The following is a 20,458-nucleotide window of genomic DNA, read 5'->3' on the forward strand; positions in this document are numbered from 1 at the left end:
GGTGTCCAGTCTAATCAGCATTTAGTTCTTGAATGGTAAAATATGACCATTCTAGTGCAAATTGGTGCTCAAGCACAGTTGCACTTTGCAGAAAAAAGCTTTAACGACCTCTCCATTGTTTAAGGTTATTACCTGGCCTTGCAGGTGCAACCTATTGTTAAATGGTTCAAAGATTACCTCAACTAATAAACCTTACTTCTCGTGGGTTGGTATGCTACTTAAGATGGTCCCTGTGTACCCTACTTGATGTAATATTTATCAGGATTTGGCAGTGGGTAGTCAAGAGGATAATAAAAAGGACACCCATCTATGTGAGAGTGCCATTCTGGGGTATGATTTGTTTTAGGAAATTGATGCAAGAAGCAATTGTCACTAAATAGAGAGGGGAAGGCTGCAAGAATGGGAAACTGCTTTTGAGGACAAGTTTATTTTTTTTAACACGGCTAAGACAACCTTTTGAGTTCAAGTTGGGCAATTCTTGATGTACTCTGCATTGGTAAAGGCTTCCCAGATCACTTGGTAGGGTTTGTCAGGTAGGCCGCCAAACTTTGCATGTTTATTAATGAAGTAAGACAGCTGGTGGAGGGTGGGTGGACGCCTCATGTTAATAATTTCTAGGGACTGACCTGCTACAAAATTATCAATTGGGACTATATGGGAAGAAGACTGTGGGACTCCGTAGTCGAATGGTTGTGAGGTCCCAGAATACTCTGCAAAGGAGTGATATGTGTGAGGACAATTGAGCAATAGATGTTCACATGGTTCAGCTAGATTGGCGAGAGATGACTAGAGCGGGGAGAAGTCCGTGGCCAGAACACAGGGACTGTCTGAGGTGAAAAGAGATAAAGATCTTTGGAGATATGTCCCTTGCCTTTGAGGCCACAAGTGCTCAACATGGAATGCAAAACACTGAAGGACAACAAATCTTTTTTTTTTATTAAGTACATTTATGTATAATACGTCACAAACACAAATCATTCTTGTCATTCACAGGTTCTGGTTCTAAGAGGCAATAGTTACTTTCTTCCCCTCACTTATCATACTTCCAGATCAGTTGATAATCCCTCATTCAGCTATCCACCTCAACAACGACAACCCCTTATATCCTGCAGTTTGACATAGCCTCCGCAATTACAGTCCTCTCTACTTGACCCACAATGCTCACACTTTATCCCAATTTCGGGGACAGCCTCCGCTTTGATAAATGGTCTTCTCTGCCAAGCAGCACCAATCTAGGTCTTGTTCCCACTCTCTTACTGTTGGTGGCTGCAGCTCGCCAATGCTCTGGTTATATTTGGTTTTGCAACCATATCTGCCAGCAGCAGCCATATTTGTATATATTTTGGCCAGCTGGATTCTCCAGTGATGCATAATATGTGCCAACAGGCTTCCAGTGGGACAACTTGTCTGACGATCTTGAACAATATTGCTACTATTGTGTTCCAGTACTGATGCAACCCGGGACAACTCCATATTGTATGAAAGAATGTACCTTCTTCCCCACAACCACTCGCACATGCGTTTGAGTCACATTTGCCCATTTTCTAAAGTTTTGATCTGGTTGTATAAGGTCGGTTTATAATTCTGATTTGAATCAGGCTTCCAGTGGGACAACTTGTCTGACGATCTTGAACAATATTGCTACTATTGTGTTCCAGTACTGATGCAACCCGGGACAACTCCATATTGTATGAAAGAATGTACCTTCTTCCCTACAACCTCTCGCACATGCGTTTCAGTCACATTTGCCCATTTTCTAAAGTTTTGATCTGGTTGTATAAGGTCGGTGTATAATTCTGATTTGAATCAATCTGAAATGTGCCCTTTTTGCTAATTCTCGAGGGCTCTGTGTAACTTTCAACCAGTCTTCCTCTTCTAGGATCCCTACGTCAAATTCCCACTTTTCCCTAATGGCCAATAATGGGTCTGGAGCATTACTGATAATTTTTTTATAAATAAGTGAAGTTGCCTTATCTGGTATCGGGTCTGCCAATATTTTGTCTTCTAGAGGGGCTATCCATTTTTTCTCACGTGTGATCTCAGGGCATGCTTCAGCTGTATGTATCTGAATTTTTCCGAGTTTGACATCTGGGGCCTCATTTATGAGAAATGATGCATCGCTGCGTGAAAGCAGCGATGCGTCACTTCTCAGTACGCACTCCTTGCGACATTCCTGATGCGTCATATTTAATGTATGACGCATCATGTCGCAAGGAGTTACAGATACGTCAGTATTTCTGACGTATCTGTAAGCGCAAAAGTGACGCATTGCTGGAGTGTGTCACAAAAGTGACGCAACTCCAGCAATGCGTACTTTCACATGGGGCAAGCCCCATGTGAAAGGGCCTGTGTCAGTCTTACGCCTGCTGTGAGGCAGGCGCAAGATTTTGACGCAACAGCGTACTAAAAGTGACGCAGTGAAATCTCATATATTTCACTGCGTCACTTCTACGACCCTTCCTTGCGTCAATACGCCCCCCTTGCATACATTATACCTGGCGCAGGTATAATGTGGCGCAGGGGTTTACAAAGTGACGCATCTACCTAGATGCGTCACTTTGTAAATATGGCCCAACAAGGTGCATTTTTTACGCCACTGGTGCGTCAAAAAAAGTGACGCACCAGCGGCGTAAAAGTGACGCACAGCCTCATAAATGAGGCCCACGGTACTTAGGTTGTAATTCCTCAAAGTCGATCATTTTTCCCATTTTCCAGATGTCACCTAGTTAGTCAATGCCCAGAAGGGCCCAAGCGTGAAACCCCTGAAGGTCACGCACCTCCACCAACAGGTGAAGGACAACAAATCATGGTCATGGGTGCTGCTCTGCAATGCCGATTTGGATCATAACAGTGCACATAAGCAAGACATTAGGAATAGGATATTTATGGGTATCTGTAGTGAGGGATAGACCCTGCAGAAAAGTTGATGGCCTCTAGCCCTCTACTCCCTCTACACTGATACTAGATGCAGTATCAGTGGTAAATATTTTGATATAATTGAGGCATTTAGTGAAATATGTAGCCGTTACATAATGGGAGCCTGCCACTTAAAAGTTTCTCATCCCCAACCCCTACTTGGGAATCTCGGCTCAAATCCCATCTTGCTTCCATACTTTTTGCTCCCAATATTTTGTTTGAAATTACTTTTTCTACTCTTCTCATCTTCAATACACCATCTTTGTACTCACCTCAAATAATGATCACAATGTCACTAAATAAACATGTGTTCAACCCCTGTGAGCTATGGCGCAGAGCAGCCAGGTTTACCTTAGAGGCAAAGTTACAAATATTTATGAGGTACTCATACAGTATTAAGGTAAAAACACAACACAAGAAAAATCTCAAACTAATTTAGAAAAATTGAAAATGTTTTAATAAATGGCACCAAAACAACACTACTCCAGTTAGAAGAACTGGGGTTCTACATTTTAAAAAAAAATGTGTATGTAAAAATAGCACCAAAAGACTCCGTTAAGTGGCAACTGCAGGCAACTGGTCCAGGACAAGGGTAAGATTTAAGGCTGACCGCAACAGACCATGGGTCGGATGCAAGATAAGCTTCGCCCTGGTCACAAAGTTACCATGTTCTAGTTCAAGTGTTTTTATTGGTTGTTTTCTGAGAACATAAAACACATAATAAACCACAAATAATAAAAACATGAATATAGTACTGATATGAAAACGATAAAAGACATAATACATTGATGATTGAGGTGGTATCATGACAGTCTGGGTAATGCAGTGCGATTAACATGGTAGACACTGTTAGAATAGATAAAGGGCTGTATAATCTACCATAAATAATCTTCTATCGTATACTAAATTGCATGACACATCCTGTGAAAGGAAGAGAAAAGAAATACATGCAATAATACAAAAAGAACAAATAATACAATTGCAGGTAAGCATCTGTTGGAATAAAATATACAGTGGCAATATCTGCCTATTAGAGTAGTACAGCAAAATTGTTCAGAACGTCTCATGTATGGAAACAATAAGTCACGCCTCCGAAAATAGTGTTTCATGGCAGTTTATGTGAGTTGAAATATCGTTCAAGGCTATCCAACATGTGTCTGAGGGGGGTTTCCATGGCAAGTTCTGAAGGGCAATGTTGTCAGCACCCCTTAGGTTAGAGACCCAGTTCAGCCAGCTCTTGTAAGACGCTTTTCTTGTGTCTTTCCAATTGTTTAATATGATCTTCACCGCTACTGTCAGGAGGAGACCTAGAAGTGCCCTATCCTTGTCATTCAACGATTCTACTCTGAGGAAGTCAAATGCCAGCGTGGAAAGCTCCTTTTTGAGGGAGCATGAGAATAATTTGGATATAAAGCCAAAAACCCTTTCCAAAAAAGGTTCTATCCATTTGCAAAATAGTAATAGATGGCCAGAGATCGGCGAAGAGGAGTGTATCTCCCAGAAGGATATGAGCTTCTTATTGAGGGCAGATTGTTTTGGGTGGATTAATTTATAGATCAAAGAGACCTGGTGTCCCAATTTATTTATCCCGACCACGTATTGTGGTAGTGAAGGGGGTAAGGACAGTAAATTAGCTTTTGATCATGCAGCCTTTATTTCTAAAAAGTTGTAGAACTCCAGGGAAGGCAAGGGATAAGGGATCTGCTGAGTGGAACAGTTGGTATGGAAAAAAGACACCTCTATCAATTCTGGACTCCTTGTGTTATGTGTTCCCTCTATATAAGATCTTACGGTTGTCCTAAAGGGACTCCTGATTAGAGTTTTTATTCCGATGTCCAATTTTTTATCTAATTTCAATAGTGCAGACCTTGTGTTTTTAAATATGGATTTTGAGCCTCTGACATTGGTGAAGTTGGAGGTAAGGAGGGCTGCTGGGGCAAGGTTATTCAGTAATGATTTTTCGATATCCAGCCAGACTGGTGTGTATCCTTCCGGCGGTATGAGCCAATACTATCCCTGTTTTGCTAAGAACGCTGATAAAGTTTAAAATCTGCTAAATTGACCTCCCCCCCCCCCCCCCCCCCCACCACCCCCGGGGATTTATCCAATATGAGTTTTTTCAGGTTAATTCTAGCTCTTTTCTCTTGCCACAAACATTTTGAAATCGGGATGTCCAGCTTGCGGTGGAAGTCCTCAGACAGTATGAGAGGGAGCAGATTATTTAAGTAGTTCACTGATGGCGTGATCATCATCTTGATGGTCTCAATCCTGCCCCACCATGTGATGAACTTTGGGGGCCATGCATCTAAAAGATCTTTAATTTTCCCCAGGGTGTTCATTTCATTTTGTTGAAGTGACTCAAAGATAGTGCTATCGAATTCAACCCCCAGATATTTAATGAATCCCGGCTGCCATGTAAGGCCCGAGTCTCCTAGTACCTCCCCGGTGCATTGGATGTTCAGGGCCTTAACTTCGGATTTGTCTTTGTCTAGTTTGTAACCCAAATGGGTTGAGTAAACTTCTATGGTTCGCATCAAGGCCTCAATGGAAGAGCTCGGGTCCTCCATGACAATGAGAATATCATCCGCGTACGCGGCTAATTTCACTTGAGAGCCCCAAAAATCTACTCCTTTTATGTTGTTATTATGCTTAATGTCTTGTCCTAATAGCTCCAGATCTAGGAGGAATAGGGAGGGGAAAAGGGGACTGTAGTGTAGTTCCTATTTTCCCTATAAGCCCTGCGCATTGGAATAACATAAACAGCAGTGTAGATGTAGGACTGAGGTCATCTAGGACTCTACTGACTATGTTAGACTTAATTTAGGTTTGCGCCAGCTAGCTCAGAGGTCACTGAAAACTTTCTTGACTGAATAGGAAGGGATCAGCTTCCCTGGCTCAGACAAGAAGGGATTCAGTCTCCGACAACCGCATAAACATGACAACTTTGATCCCTCAGAATAAGAGTAAATCTCTAGAGTCGTGTGAAAACAATAGACAGCTATTTCACTCAGTCAGATGTACATTCTTAATTTCACCAGAGTGCAGAGAATAGAGAGACGGGCGTTTTCAATAAAAGGTATTATTTATTGAGCAGTCTTCCTTCTCATGCAAGAGAAATGAATTGCCACAATTGCAATACTTAATATAAAGTAAAGTACGTACAGTAAAAGGAGTATTATGAAATAATACTGTAAAAGCATTGATATGGTTTCTTAGCCATAAGACACTTTAAAATGGATAAAATATATATATACATATATACATAGGCTAACGTGCTCAACTGGTGCTTCTAAAATACGCCTACCCAGGTGTACCTGACCTAAGCCTAATACGTGGGAAGGAGTAAGTAAGTAGCAGTTTGAGTTAAGTAGGTTTTTGCCAAGAATCTGACTCAAGAATTCTCTCTAAGGGTTTAGTCAGCACTGTATCTTGGGAATAGAATGTAGGAGGTCTGGTATCTCTCTCTCAGGACTCGATATACAGTCACCCGCAATGGTAGGCGGGAAACGCCGGAGCTGGATTTTCTCGGCAGGAGAAAAGACAGCGTCTTTCTCAGCGCGTCAAAGAGGAGGGGCAGCGTCCGTGGGCTCTCCGCGTCTGCTGGGCTCTCGGCAAGTAGATTAGCTGCTCTGCTCCAGAACCATCACCGCGTGTTTGCTTAAGGCAACGTTGGTATATTTATACCTGAAAGGTGCTGAGTTTGACGTAAGGTTTGGACATAAGACGTCAATAAAGATGTCACTAAGAACTGGCCGATCTTACAGTGCTCGCAGGAGTTCTATTACAAATCAAAACAAAGCAAGCGGGGATTTCCCAGGTTGCTGGAGGTTTGGTGTGTTGAAAGAACTCGTTGTGCTTTCTAGGAATCTAAGGAAGTAGCTTTTGCCGTGCCTTAGGCTGCAAGGGCGATTTACTGAAATATGGATCTGATTCTTATGCATTATAGGGATATTTATTGATTATAGCCGTGTAAGAGCATACAATGGTAATATTGATTTAGGTTCCTAGATAAAAACACAATAGGACAACCCTGCCTTGTTCCTTGCTCAAGTGTAAAGGCATCTGAAAGGGAACCATTGATTGCTATGCAGGAGGTAGGAGCTAAATACATAGCCATAACCATATTGATGTATGAGCTGCTCAAATTAAATGACAGCATGCAGTGTCTCAGGAATGACCACGACACCCTGACAAACGCTTTTTCTGCGTCCAGGGTGATGGATATAGATGGGTCAGGCTTCATCTTAGCCTGCTCAAGTATATGACAGAGTAGCAGAGTGTTATCATTAGACATTCTATATTTGAGGAATCCAACCTTAGATTTTTGCATATAATTTACAATCTACATTTATCAACGAAATTGGCCTATAGTTTTTTGATAAAAGAGGGTCCTTCCCTTCTTTAGGTTTGACAATAATATTGGCTTCACTCATTGATTTCGATGCGTGTCCCTCCCTGGCTATGGTATTGAATACTTTTAATAAACTTGGTTGAAGGAAAGTACCGAATGCCTTGTAAAAGGAGGCTGAGAAGCAGTCTGGGCCCGGGGTGTTATTGATTCTAAGAGATTTGATAGAGTTAACTAATTCCTTTTCAGAAATGGGTTTCCCTAACGCTGCATTTTCTGTCTCTGATAGTCTCGGTAGGTTTAGTGAGTCTAAATATCTGGTGCACTCTTCCGAGTTTTATATAGATCTTCGTAGAAGGAGTGGAAGGCACGCAGGATCTCTTTTTGCTTAGTCCGAATATTATTATTGGAGTCCTTGATCGAGGAGATAGAGAACTGTCTCTGTTTGTGTTTGAGGTAAGAGGCTAGTAATTTGCCCGCTCTGTTCCCATCGCAGAGTTTCAGGGCTTTGAATTTGTTGATCCACACTCCCGCTCGCTTGCTCACAATTTTGTTGTAGTCATATTTTTTCTTAACTAGTTGATCTAAGATATCCTTGCTATCTAACGCCTCAGGCATGTGAGGCTTCCAAGAGTTTAAGTTCTTTTTCCAGCGTATCAAGCTCCAAATTTAGTTTTTTATCGATTTTTGCTTTAATTTCAATGATGACCTCCCTGATAGTTGCCTTAAGTGTGTCCCACAATGTGAAGGTGTCTGTGTCTGGGCAATAATTATATTTAATGTAGTCCTGGATAGCCGTTCCAATTTTCTCTTTGTCTGCTGGGTCAGAGAGTACCTCATCATTAAAACCCCACCTTTTAGGAGTGAGTACCTGCTAATTTGGTATTCATGCAAGAGTGGTCAGATACTAGTTGAGGGGCTATATCCGTTTGGTCTATAAGGTGTGTAAATGCACCTGAGATCAAAATGTTGTCAATCCTAGTATAGGAACTGTGTGGGGCTGAGAAAAATGTATAGTCCCTGGTATCTGGATACTGAAGGCGCCATGAGTCTTTAAGGTTGAATTTGGAGCAAATTTTGTGGAGAACCTCGTGTGATCATGTGGTCTGGTATCTACATTTAGATTGATGGTCAATAAGGGGGTCCAAAGGCAGAATAAAGTCACTGCCTACTATGATGAGATCGTCTTGAGAAAAGCCCTCAATTGTAGTTGAGATTTTTTCCCAGAAGTTTGGCTCATCGGAGTTAGGGCCATAAATATTGAGAACCTGGATGGAATCATAACCCCTTTACATGTGCGTAACTAACATACTTCCTTCATCATCATGTGTGTGTGAGACAGTGGTGATATTTGGATTTTCTGGCTGTAAGGGTAATAACTCCTTTTTTCTAATGGTCTGCAGGCGAACAGGAGACATGGGAGATCAGGTTGTGTTTAATAAAACCCACAACCTTCTCAGAGTTTTGTTTCCTGAAGAAGTATAATGTAGCCCTTAGTTTTGGCCAGGTAGTCGAAGATTTTCCTGTGCTTAACTAGATGATTAAGCCCCTTCAAATTCAGGGAAACTATATTAAGATTCTCTGCAATATCTTTAGCCATCAGCAGATCTAGTGGTCGCTATAGAAATAAAGCAGTCTGTATAGTAGGTGAGTAGGTGTGCAGGTGTGTATCCCGCCCTCCAGACCTACAATGGAATGTTCTAGAATCATATTGAAAGTCATCTGATAAGGATGTCTACCTTTATTGCCCTTCAGGGCCTTGTCACTGACCATGAAACGGAAGTAGAGCATACCTGTTATTCCAACATAATTTAGGAAATGAAAATGATAAAGACCTACGTACAACAAAAAGAAAACAACCACAAATACTTGTACCCTCTACCCATCCTCTCCCCACCCCTCCCTCCCTCCGCTACCCGAGAGAGTTGGATGCAGCAGCATCGACGGCAGGTCCGTCAGTTGGCAACCAGCAAGGTATTAATTTGGAGTTTTTCATCTGGAGAACTCAGATTGAAAAACACTAAATCATTATCTGTACGACAATGACAAATGATTTATGTTTAAACACAGTAGTTATCAACAACCGCCACTGATATGTGAACTTGTTAACATGGCAACTATCATAGAAAAGCAGGACAATGAGGCATTGTGAAAGCCTAGAATAAGTCTCAGCCCATTAAACCGATGTCCTTAAAACAGGACTGAATGTGTAACACGAAGGACATGAAATATCGCAACAAACATTTGTGGCTTAACTGCTTTGCTGCAGCGAGCACTTGTGAAGCTACAACTCGCCAGTAGGTAATAAAGGCAAGGCATTTGTGATCCCTTATCATTTACGCCTATGCATACTTGTGCAGCTGTTATAGAAGGCATAAGGACACAAGTAAAGCATATATAATTACGGATATAAGCTTATATACTTCCGAAAGCATGAAAAGTATAGCAATTACAATTACTCGAAGGATATCAAGTCTTCCGTTTGTTGGAGGCCCCTGCAGAAAGTTCCATTTCTTGTATCGGAGCTGCTTCCAAGTGCTTTGCTAATTCTTTAGGATTTGTGAAGAAGTACGGTTTGCCATTCTCAAAGATCCTGATTGTAGAAGGGACTGCAAATGAGAATTGGTTGTTTTTTTCTTTCAATTTGTCTCTTAGTAGAAGGAACCCTTTCCTCGTATCAACTGTCTCCTTTGAATAGTCCTGTGTGAAGTTTATTCGATGGCCTTCCCAGGAGACTTGGTGTTTTTTCCTGGCGAAGTTTAGGATGGCCTTCGTGTGTTGGTAGCGTACAGGTTTGCAAGTTATAGGACGAGTCCCTATTCTGCTTGAGGAGGTGAACGTTGGGATCCTATGCGCTCTGTCCATATCCAGGCCATGATGAAAGTTTATTCAAGTGAGCATGGGTATCCAAGATTCCAAAAATGCCCCGCAGGAACCCTCAGCATCTTCTGAGCTCTCCGAAATTCCAAAAATACATGTTTCCCCTTCTCTTCCAATCTTCCAATTCAGCTGCGTGTCTCTTAAGCTCACTCCTTGTATCTCAGAGGTGTTTAATTTCCTTGCTGGTCTGGGTGGCAACATCCTCAACGTCGCTTATTCTTTGTTCTGCATCAGTCATTTTTGAGTTCATTGTGTTCATGTCTGCCCGGATGTCGGTGAGTTCCAGCTGCATGGAGTCAGTATTTTGTTTTGTAGATTTTGCCAGGTCATGTACTTCAGCCAACTTCTTCAGTATCATGTCCATTGTGCTATTTAGGTCCGACTTGGCTTTGATTGGAGAGTCTGAGATTGCCGGTTCTGCTTTTGATTTGTTAAATAAAGCTCTGGATTCTTTATCAGCCATCTTGCCCGTGGAACCTGATATTGTAAAGACCACTGAGATGGTGGACCCAGCTGTAAGGAACAATGGGAGGGCTCTTGAATCTTACTTCCAGTTGAGAGCGACTCAGACAAACTCAGACTTCCTGTTGAGAACGACTCAGACAAACTCAGTCAATGGGATTTGGTATGAGCTGAGATTTAGTTATTAGAAGATTCAGAACTTGTATCCGCTTGAAGTTAGAGGTAGTATTGCAGATAACAATGGATGCATGTGTACAGATGGCGCTGCTGTGAGTTGACCCGTTGTACCATTGAAAACAGCAAGTGGAACAGGTAATGCTGCCAAGGTTAGTGTCTGACCAGACATAGAGGCTAGCACAGTTTTGGTGTAACACCCGCAACTCTTCTGCTTAGATTTATCACCCGCAGCTCCCCTGCATCAAGGTTGCCTCGTGTCACTTGCCTCGTGTCTCTTGTCCCCTGCGTTTACTCAAACCCGTTCCAGGAACACTTTGACATATAGTTTACACCTTCACAAGCCAACAGCCTCCTGTCTCAAGCCTCAAGCCTCAGTCGCAGCTCTCATACTAGACACAATTGTCCTCTGATTTATTCTTTTAACTTCAAGAATTCACTCAGCGTACGGAGAGGTAGACTGTAGACCGGGAACGCTCACATAGACTCTGGCACGCGCTACTTCTCTCCCGATAAGCGTAGCTATTCCGCAATTATGAGGGCAGGCTTCAATTTAGATCGTGCCGTGCGGAGCGTACCTTGCGGTTTTGCACTCTGAAACCGGGAGATGTGAAGAGTGGGGGAGCACCAGCCCCTTCGTTAGCCTTTATAAGCACCAAAGACTTCACTAGACGCAAACCTCCTGCCTAAGCCTTACAATCACGTCTCAGTGCCTACTGTTGGTGGTTGGGGGTCTGCTGGCGGTTTTACACATTTGACTGACTTCAGAGAGTTATTCGCGTCCATGCAGAGGCAGCCTGAGGGCCGGGGATCACTAGTAGAGGCATGCTGTAGCTTAGGCGAGCGTTACTTCACTCACTGCCTATGCAGGTATAGGCGTGCGCAGCACTAAGTACGTGTCGCTTGTTTTACTGGCCGCATGGGGGTGAGGAACTGCAGATTTTGTCAGTCAGAGAAGAAGCTCCATTGCAGGGTCAGGCAGATCGTATGCCAGGTGGCCTCTCTATGTAGACTAATATTCTCAGTACAGCACTGCTAGCAATAAGCACCCACCTTAAAAGACATAGAGCACTGCAAGGCGATATAAGGAGTCAGTCCAGCCTCTTTCCATATGTGATTGCGTGTCACACGGACGTATTAGTAGTTATAGGTGCCGTCATTTTGTGGATGCTGAGTCGGATTGATCTCGCTCACTTTGCCTTAGATTTGCGAATCATCTGAGCCTCCAGTGTCAGTTTCTTCCGTCACAACTTATGCTGCATGCTTTTGGAAGGAGGAAACTGGTGTCCTCTTTATTTTCCGCTCCCTGTGTCTCCAGAATTCTGCCAAAATCGCTCCTCCATTTGGCCGAGCGACTGGATCAGGCAGCCATTACCCCTGCCATCCAAGCCACGCCAAGTTACCTTTTCACTTAGAAACTTTTATTGAGTTAGACATTCTTGAGTGGGAGCTGACTGGATCCGAGGGCAGGCTCAACAATGATAGGGAGATTCTGCACAAGGTCTCAGAGACTAGTTGACATTGTGACCAGAGATACCATTGCCAAAGGTTGCCAGCATTGCTTGGATGCTGCTCGGTGTCTAGTCTGATGAAGCCATTGATCGGGTGCTGCTTGGCGTCGAATTCGGTGAGGCCGTCGACGAATGCTGTTGATGTCGAGCCCAATGAAGCTCTTGGGTAGAGAGGAGTAAACTCTGATCACAGCCCAGGGACCAGGATATTGAGGAAAGTACTCAAGAGTCACAACTCACTCCTTGGTACTGGTTGGAGGAAGCTGGCCTTTTATGTGGTAGTGCTAATGTAATGGCACACCATGCAAAACGTACAGACAACCCTAATTTGTTTACAGGGCCTAAATTAATAATATTAAGTGCTTTATTTGTGGTAGTGCGGTTGAGTAACTTAGGCTTATCAGAGGGTAGTGTACACACAGAGTCAATAAATGAGACACACACTCATGAAGGAAATCTGAGACCAATTTAGAAAAATAACACAGATTGTTATATAGTCATAGACACCAAGATCCTCAGAATCAGGTAAGTGCTTTCGGAGATAGGATTTTTACTGTAAAAAAGCAAAAATGCTCGATAACAGTTTTTGAGGTATGAGCCTTGAATGCGGTAATGTTATCCTAAGGGAGAAACAAACACTGTGTACATATACTGGAGAGCGTTTCTTGAGGGTGCCTTTTGGGACTTAAATTGCTTAGGGGCTAAGGTCACAAGAAACTCTAAGAGTTCAGTTTTACCAGCCCTGGTGTGTCCGGATGCAAAGGAGCTGGACGCTTTCGTAACCTCGAGCGCTACTCGTTAAAGTCAATGGAAGAGTACATGTAAAAGGCTGCAAGCAGGAACTTGGGAACATATCCGATAGACCCCAAATGGAGATGCTGCATGGTTGTTGAAGCGCTAAACAGCCCTCCCAAAAACCCACTATCTCCTTTACCGGGATACTGGTCTACAGACCCCCTGGTCCTAGGTCGGCGTTCTGCTCTGAATTCCTTAATATCTTAGAGCCCTACATCGATGGGCCCTGCCTAACCATTTTAGGGGATTTTAATTTCCATTTGGAAAAGCATACTTCCCCTGACACTTCCCATTTGTTGGATGCTCTATCCTCCTATGATCTATCTCTGTTAAGGACTGGCCCTACCCATTTAGCCGGCCACACCCTGGATGGAATTTTTAGCAATGATTCTCGTCTCTCTACTGGTACCCCTGTCCCTCTGTCATGATCAGACCATTTTGCAGTCCCTTTTCTTTTCTCCCCTCCTCCTCCCAGTGGCCCCCAGCCCCATCACAGCAAATGGGTCTTGAGAAGGAACTTTGGGGACATTACAAACGACTCCCTTGCTCCATATCTGGCCACACTCAAGCCCTCTTCCACTGGTGATGTCCACACGGCGGCTCTTGACCTTTCCAATTCCCTGACGGAGGCTGTCAACTCACTCGCCCCGGTCAGGCCCCACTATTCTGCTAGGAAACGGCCCTCAGCTCCTTGGTACTCCGAATCTCTTAGGATTCTTAGACAAGGATGCAGAAGGCAGGAAAGGCTTTGGAGGACACATCTTGATCCCATAGAGAGGGAAAAACATAGAGCCCTTCTCAAAGACTATAAAGCTGCCGTACTTAGAGACCAACAGGCTCACTATTCTAAACTCACGTCCTCCCTTAAATCATCCAGTGATTTATTTAAGATAGTGGATAACCTCTCCCTCATTCAGATGTCTGACCCCATAACAGCTTCACAGGCTCTCTGTGACCAGATCTCCACTTTCTTCCATGAGAAGATCATGGATATCTACACAGATTTGGAATCATATAACTCCAGTCCCCTTTCTGCCTCCTCTTCGACCCTCCCTGATATCTCCATCCCCACCCCTTCCCATTCTTTTTCCCAGTTCCCCGCCATTACCTCTACTCATCTGAACTCTTTGCTGGACAAGCTTAAGTCCGGATCACCTTTGGACCCATGTCCCTTAAAAGTCCTTAAAGACTGCAGACAGACCATCCTTCCCCCTTTGATGGAGGTGATAAACTTGGCCATTTCAAAGGGGATCCATCCCCTCTCCTGGAAATTGGCCACTGTCAAGCCCCTATTGAAAAAACCTACCTTGGACCCTGGGACATTAAAGAACTTTCGTCCCATCTCCCTTCTCCCTGCCCCTGCTAAACTTTTGGAGACTCATCTTAACCTCCATCTGAGTGCTTTCCTTGATAGTACCAACTCTCTTGATCCCTCTCAGCACGGTTTCCGGAGGACCCACAGCACTGAGTCGGCACTTACAGTGGTGGTCGATAGTATCCTCTCTAAGGTCGACACTGGTCATACCACCTTACTGGTGTTACTTGACCTTACGGCGGCTTTCGACACCCTGTCCCCCACTATTCTTGTTAACCGACTCAGCGAACTGGGAGTCAAGGGTTCTGCACTCAATCTTCTCGCTTCCTTTCTTGATCAACGGAAGCAAAGGGTCAAGCTAGGCGAGTATATGTCTCCTGCTAAGGCCGTGAAGTGTGGGGTCCCCCAGGGCTCCTCACTGAGCCCGACGCTTTTTAACATTTACGTCGCTCCTCTCGCCAGGCTTATAAGTAAGCATGGGCGGAAAATCCGTTTCGCTCGCGGATTTTGCGGATTTTCGGTAAATTCGCAATCCGCGAGATTCGCGAATCTCCCGCAAAATCCGCAAATCCGCGAGCAGCGGATTTTGCTCGCACTGTTCGCGTGAGTTCGCGGCTTCCCAGTACAACTTCGCGCCCCGCGAATAAGCGCTAAATTGCAGAAATACGATCTTAGCAAAACTGAAACTACTTACCAGGTTCAAAAGTTCAGGCTCATCATTAGTAGCCATTTCCTGTAGTGCTTCCTGAGGGGCCCCTCCAGAGTTCAGTTGCCTACTTGCAACTATTATGTGACCCTGCTCTGAACCTCAGAATAGTTACACATATGCCGCAAAGGTCCTGAATTACAGCTAAGGGAGACAAGCAGGAGCCAGGCTGGAAGTTCAAATCCATTAATCAGCCCCTAATTCATTATTGTCAGTTGTTGCAGGGCAGGTGTTGTAACTAATTTTGCAACAATGAAAGCACTTAGCAAGTGCAAAAGATCACTAATCAGGAAGCACTAAGGAAGCAGGTGCCAGCTAAAAAAATATTCTGTGACACATTAATCAGCCCCAAATTAATTCAGGTCACTTGAGGCAGGGAAGGTGTGCTTTGCTTTGCCACAATAATGTGCACTGACTGGACAACCAGAGGGTGCTGTGATGAAACAGAGGGTGGCATGGGTGGGCCAGAGGGTGGCATGAGTAGTCAGAGAGTGGCAGTGGTGACTGAGAGTGGCAGTGATGAAGAAGAGTGTCCCAAACAGGCTGGACACGTAGAAACAACAAGTTCGCAAAACTTGCGAGCCGACAGGTAAGTTCGCGTTTGCGAAATTGTACAAAACCCTCGCGAACTGGCATAAACCCGCGCGAACACAAAAAAAAAATCTGCAAATTTGCGAGAATTCGCGGATTTTGCGAATTGCGAGTTCGCAAATCCGCAAAATTCGCGAACGCGAGATTCGCAAAATTCGCCCATGCTTACTTATAAGATCCTTTGGGCTGGAAGTTCTCTCCTATGCCGACGACACGCAGATTATGGCTTCCATCTCCCAATCTGTGAGCCTAACTGCGTATAATTTTAAAAACTGCATGGAGGCGGTCGTCGGATGGATGGTCAAGAACTTCCTCAAGTTGAATGGCGAGAAAACCGAGGTCCTTATCTTTGGGGGCAAAAGTGAGATCTGGTCTATGGATTGGTGGCCGTCTGTTCTTGGGGCCTGTCCTATGCCAACTTTTTCTGCCCGGAATCTAGGGATCATATTGGACACCTCCCTTTCTCTGGATAAGCAGGTCAGTACGACTGTGTCCACTTGTAGCAATGCCCTGAGGATTTTAAGAAAGATCACTCATTATCTCTCCCCTGAGGCACGCAAACAGGTAGCAATAGCGGTCATTGCCTCCAGACTGGACTATTGCAATGCCCTTTATCTTGGCATTAGCAGTGGTCTCATCCAGCGCCTCCAGAACGTGCAGAATGCGGCTGCCCGGTTTGTTGCAGGTGCTCCTAAACGTTCCTCGGGCACCACCATCAGAAAAGACCTGCACTGGCTTCCCATGCAGGCAAGGATCAATTTCAAGGCTTTATGCCTTACTCATCGTGCCCTTAATGAATCTGGACCGGAGGCTATTCGTGCCCTGGTGGCCCATTATGTCCCCGGGAGAACACTCCGCTCTTCCAGCAAAAACTTGCTTGCCGTTCCCCGTATAGCCAAGGCCAGGTGGGAAGGAAGGTCCTTTCGCTTCCTTGCGCCCAGACTTTGGAATACGCTCCCTAATGACCTTAAGGTGATTTCCTCTCACACTCAGTTCCGTAAGGCACTCAAGACCTGGCTATTCCAAGAAGCCTATCTCTAATTCCCCCTCCGGTAGATATTGAGCCCTCTGGTTACCATCTTCAGCGCCTTGATGCCCTCGGGTTTAGTTGCGCTCTTTGTATACAAATTTCCATTAATAATAATAATAATAATAATAGGAAGATACACAGCTTCTCGACAAATCAGGTCTTTGCAATTGCCGGGGCAGCAGCAGCCAGGCAGGGTTTGGCGCCAATTTCGGAGCTGGTCCACAATTATTGCAATGTCAGCTCTTCTTAGTCCTTCTTCGGGTCCCAGGTAGATGAATCTGAGTTCCTGGTATCAGAGGGAACCCCTAAATACTGAATTTTCGGGCATTTAGAGGAGTACCCAATGGGCTCCTTACCCCTGAGGTGACTACAGCCTCTAAACGACCACTTCCTGTGGAGGGTGGCATAATCCTCATCCACAATTCCTAGTTTAACCAAATTCAAAATGGGGAAACCCTTTCTCAGCTGTCCACTACAAGTGGCCCACCTCCTTAGAGGTGTCCAGCCTGGAAGTGCAACACACCTATTGACTATCTAACTTCTGCCCCATGGCAGGGGGTGGTTGTGAGAAGTTGGCCTGATATATGATGCTCACTAGTTCTGGTGATCACCTTGTATCAGTCCAAACAATCCTTATGGTGATTGGTTGTAAGTCAACCTTATAGACCAGCTATCCTAGTAGCGTGGACAAAAGCAGTCTTTAGGCTAAACTCTGAATGGCATGTGAAGCCAGCTGTTTTACCACATATAACCCCTTGAATACCAAGTGAAAGGACACCACACAGGTTGTTATGAAAAGAAACAGATATTTATTAACTAACATACACCTCTGAACTCTTTATGAGGTCAGAGGGCGAAGCACATAACAATACTCAAAAGGAAATACGAGTTCGCACAATATTTACACGAATGCCTGAGGGGTGCAACAAACCATATACTAAGTAAGTGGAATGTGAAACTCAATCAAAGGAATGGAGCTGTCCAGAGGCTGTAGGATCGCTGGGACCACACTATACTAACTGGAGGTAAGTAATAGGAGGCCCACGGAGCGCGTGTGCAGAGTGTGAACTGACACGTGAGATGCGTACAATTGTCTATGGACAGTACAGTTTAAAGAAAAGGTGAGTATGGACGTCCCTGACTAGATAGGAATAAAACGACTGTGGAACGGGACACTAGGAGAGTCAAGCTACCCTTGAGCACCGAAATGCTCGTGTTACCTCACCCACAGGCTGCGGGTGTATAGGTGCCAAGTCGTGTCGGGTTCCGGCGTTGAAGTCTATGGAGCCTGGAGGAAAAGATGCTGCAGGCGGTCAGGAGGAAGATGTTCGGTGTGATGCAAGGGTGGATCAGTGAAGAGAAGAACCTGAAAGCAGAGGGGACAATGTTCAAAGTCACTAGCCAGTGACTGGAATGGAACCAGGAGTGGAACCAGATGTCGTCGTCGCGATCAGGTGAAGGTGGACGCTTGTCTCTGCAGCCACAAGGGACCAGGTGGTGACTTCGACGACCAAGATGGAGGCACGAGCTGTCCCACGCAGGCTCTCGCTGTCGGCGGTGTCGTCTCCGGATTCGGGCTCAACAGGCCTTGGCAAAGGCAACCCACGCGGTGAGTGGAAACGGCGTCTGGAGGGGACCAGGAGGGTCTGGGGTGCTCCTCTTTTGGAAGGGAGCAAGGGCCAGTCTGGAGCAACCAGAACAGCAGCAAAGTTGTCGGAGTTCGTCGTCTAGGAGGTCACAAGCCAGCCGGCCAGTGACCAGACAACGCGTCGAGCAGCAAACAGTCAGAAGGGCCACACGCAGATCTCGTGGATGCTGGAGGGCTGATCTTCGATGCAGGAGCTGCTCGGGGTCGGGGCTTCTCAGTCCCCAAAGCACTTGGACGAGAATGCCTCTGAAGTCGTGCTGGAGCGAAGTGCTGCTTCTTCCAAGATGGCCGGTCCCACGTGTCTCGTCGCACCCACGGGTCTCAGCTGTGCTGCAGATGTGGGTAGCGGTCGGAGAGGTCTGGGAATCCGGGTCTCGTCGGGCTCTGAAGTCTGGATCCTTGCAGGAAGACGACAAAGGGAAGCCGCTGTACGCTGATGGTGCCTGCTGGTGCAGGGTGGACACTCCTTGCCCACAAGGGAGATATCTTCAGTCTTCTGTGGAGCAGAACGTCGAAGTCCAGAGTTTCTTCTTGGGAAGTTGTTCAGGATAATCTGATTTGGAATGGGACCAGCTCCTACCTTTATTCTGCTAAAGGGGGCTGCACTACGACTAGGTCCCTCCTCTGGGTGGGACCAGGAAGGGGGGTGGTTACACCCCCTTTCCTTTGTCCGGTCTTGCGCCAGCTCTGGGGCTGGAGTGCGCAAGGAACTGGTTCTGACCGGTGTATGCACAGGGCACCTTGTGTGCCCCAGGCATGTCTCATTCCTTTGAGCCCTGTCCTACCTAATACACAAAATCCTGTCTGGGGTGGTGCTAGTACCTCCCAAGGCAGGAAACCCTTTGTCTAAGCCTCCCACACTGGAAAGACTCCCAGCAGCAGGAGGTCAGACTTGTGTCTGTGGTGGCAGCATCCATTTTGTGATGCTGAGGCTCGAGTTAACTTTAACCTGGGTTCACAGTTACATACATGTCGTGTCCCTCTAGAAGGGTGGAATGCTAACCCCGTCGCCAGAATTGGCGAGGGGTTAGTATTCCAATTCATATGACACCTTACTCGACATGTTTTGATAATGCTATGCCAAAGTTAGCATTTGACCGCGAGGTACATAATGCACTTAAGAGTATATGGTATAGCGTTATCATGGAACAGCTATTAGGGCTGGGTTCCGCAAGCTGCAAACGGGCTCAGCTCATGCCAGAGCACCATCTCACCTAATTCCAAGCACTCTGCCTTCAGGATTGATAAGGCCTGCCATAGGAGTGACTGATAGGAATATATGTGTCCATTTTAGGGTTACATATAGGAATACTATATCTAAAGCAAAGGGTGATTACACCACCTTGCCCCAGCTGTCGAGCAGCCAGTTGTGTCAGATTTGGATGGCCAGCCAGGGGTGGCATAATACATGCTGCAGCCCCTGGTAGGCCCTGGGTACACCTATGCCCTGGATACTTAAGGTATGCTGTACAGGGACTGATAAGGTGGCCCAGTACCAATTGGTAAATGCACCTGAGGTACATGCTCGTCAATTTAGAGAGAGAACAGCTAGGCTGTGGGTCTGATTAGCAGGCCCACAGCCAGGGAAAGTCGTAAACCAGTGAAGCAAAAAGCAAAAATCGGGGGTGACCATAGGATTGCAGACCCTACTCTCCTACATATCCCCCCCAAACTTAGGGACATTAAACTAACCTTGACCAGGTGAGTCTTCTTGTTCTAAGTGGAAGTACCTGGATAGACCATCTGCATTGCCATGGTCAGTCCCTGGTCTGCGCTCCACTGTAAAGTCCATCCCCTGTAGGGAAATGGACCACCTAAGAAGTTTGGGATTTTCACCCTTCATTTGATTTAGCCATAAGAGGGGCTTATGGTCGGTCTGAATCTTGAAGTGAGTACCAAACAAGTATGGCCTCAACTTCTTCAGGGCCCAAACCACAGCAAAGGCCTCCCTCTCAATAGCTGACCAACGTTTCTCTCTAGGGGTCAGCCTTCTACTTATAAAAGCCATGTTCAGTTCAGTTCAATGTTCAGTTGAGATAGAACAGCTCCCACACACAACTCAGAAGCATCTGTTTGGACAAT

General features: G+C 45.4%; 1 protein-coding gene across 3 annotated transcripts in view; it reads left to right on the forward strand.

The window, feature by feature from the left end:
- Nucleotides 1-20,458, forward strand: part of LOC147697153 (nucleoside hydrolase-like) — a 228,160-nt gene that overhangs the window by 177,933 nt on the left and 29,769 nt on the right. The gene's annotated exons all lie outside the window — the stretch shown is intronic.

This window comes from Lissotriton vulgaris, chromosome 8 (genome assembly GCF_964263255.1).
Source record: "Lissotriton vulgaris chromosome 8, aLisVul1.2, whole genome shotgun sequence".
NCBI classification, from domain to species: domain Eukaryota; kingdom Metazoa; phylum Chordata; class Amphibia; order Caudata; family Salamandridae; genus Lissotriton; species Lissotriton vulgaris.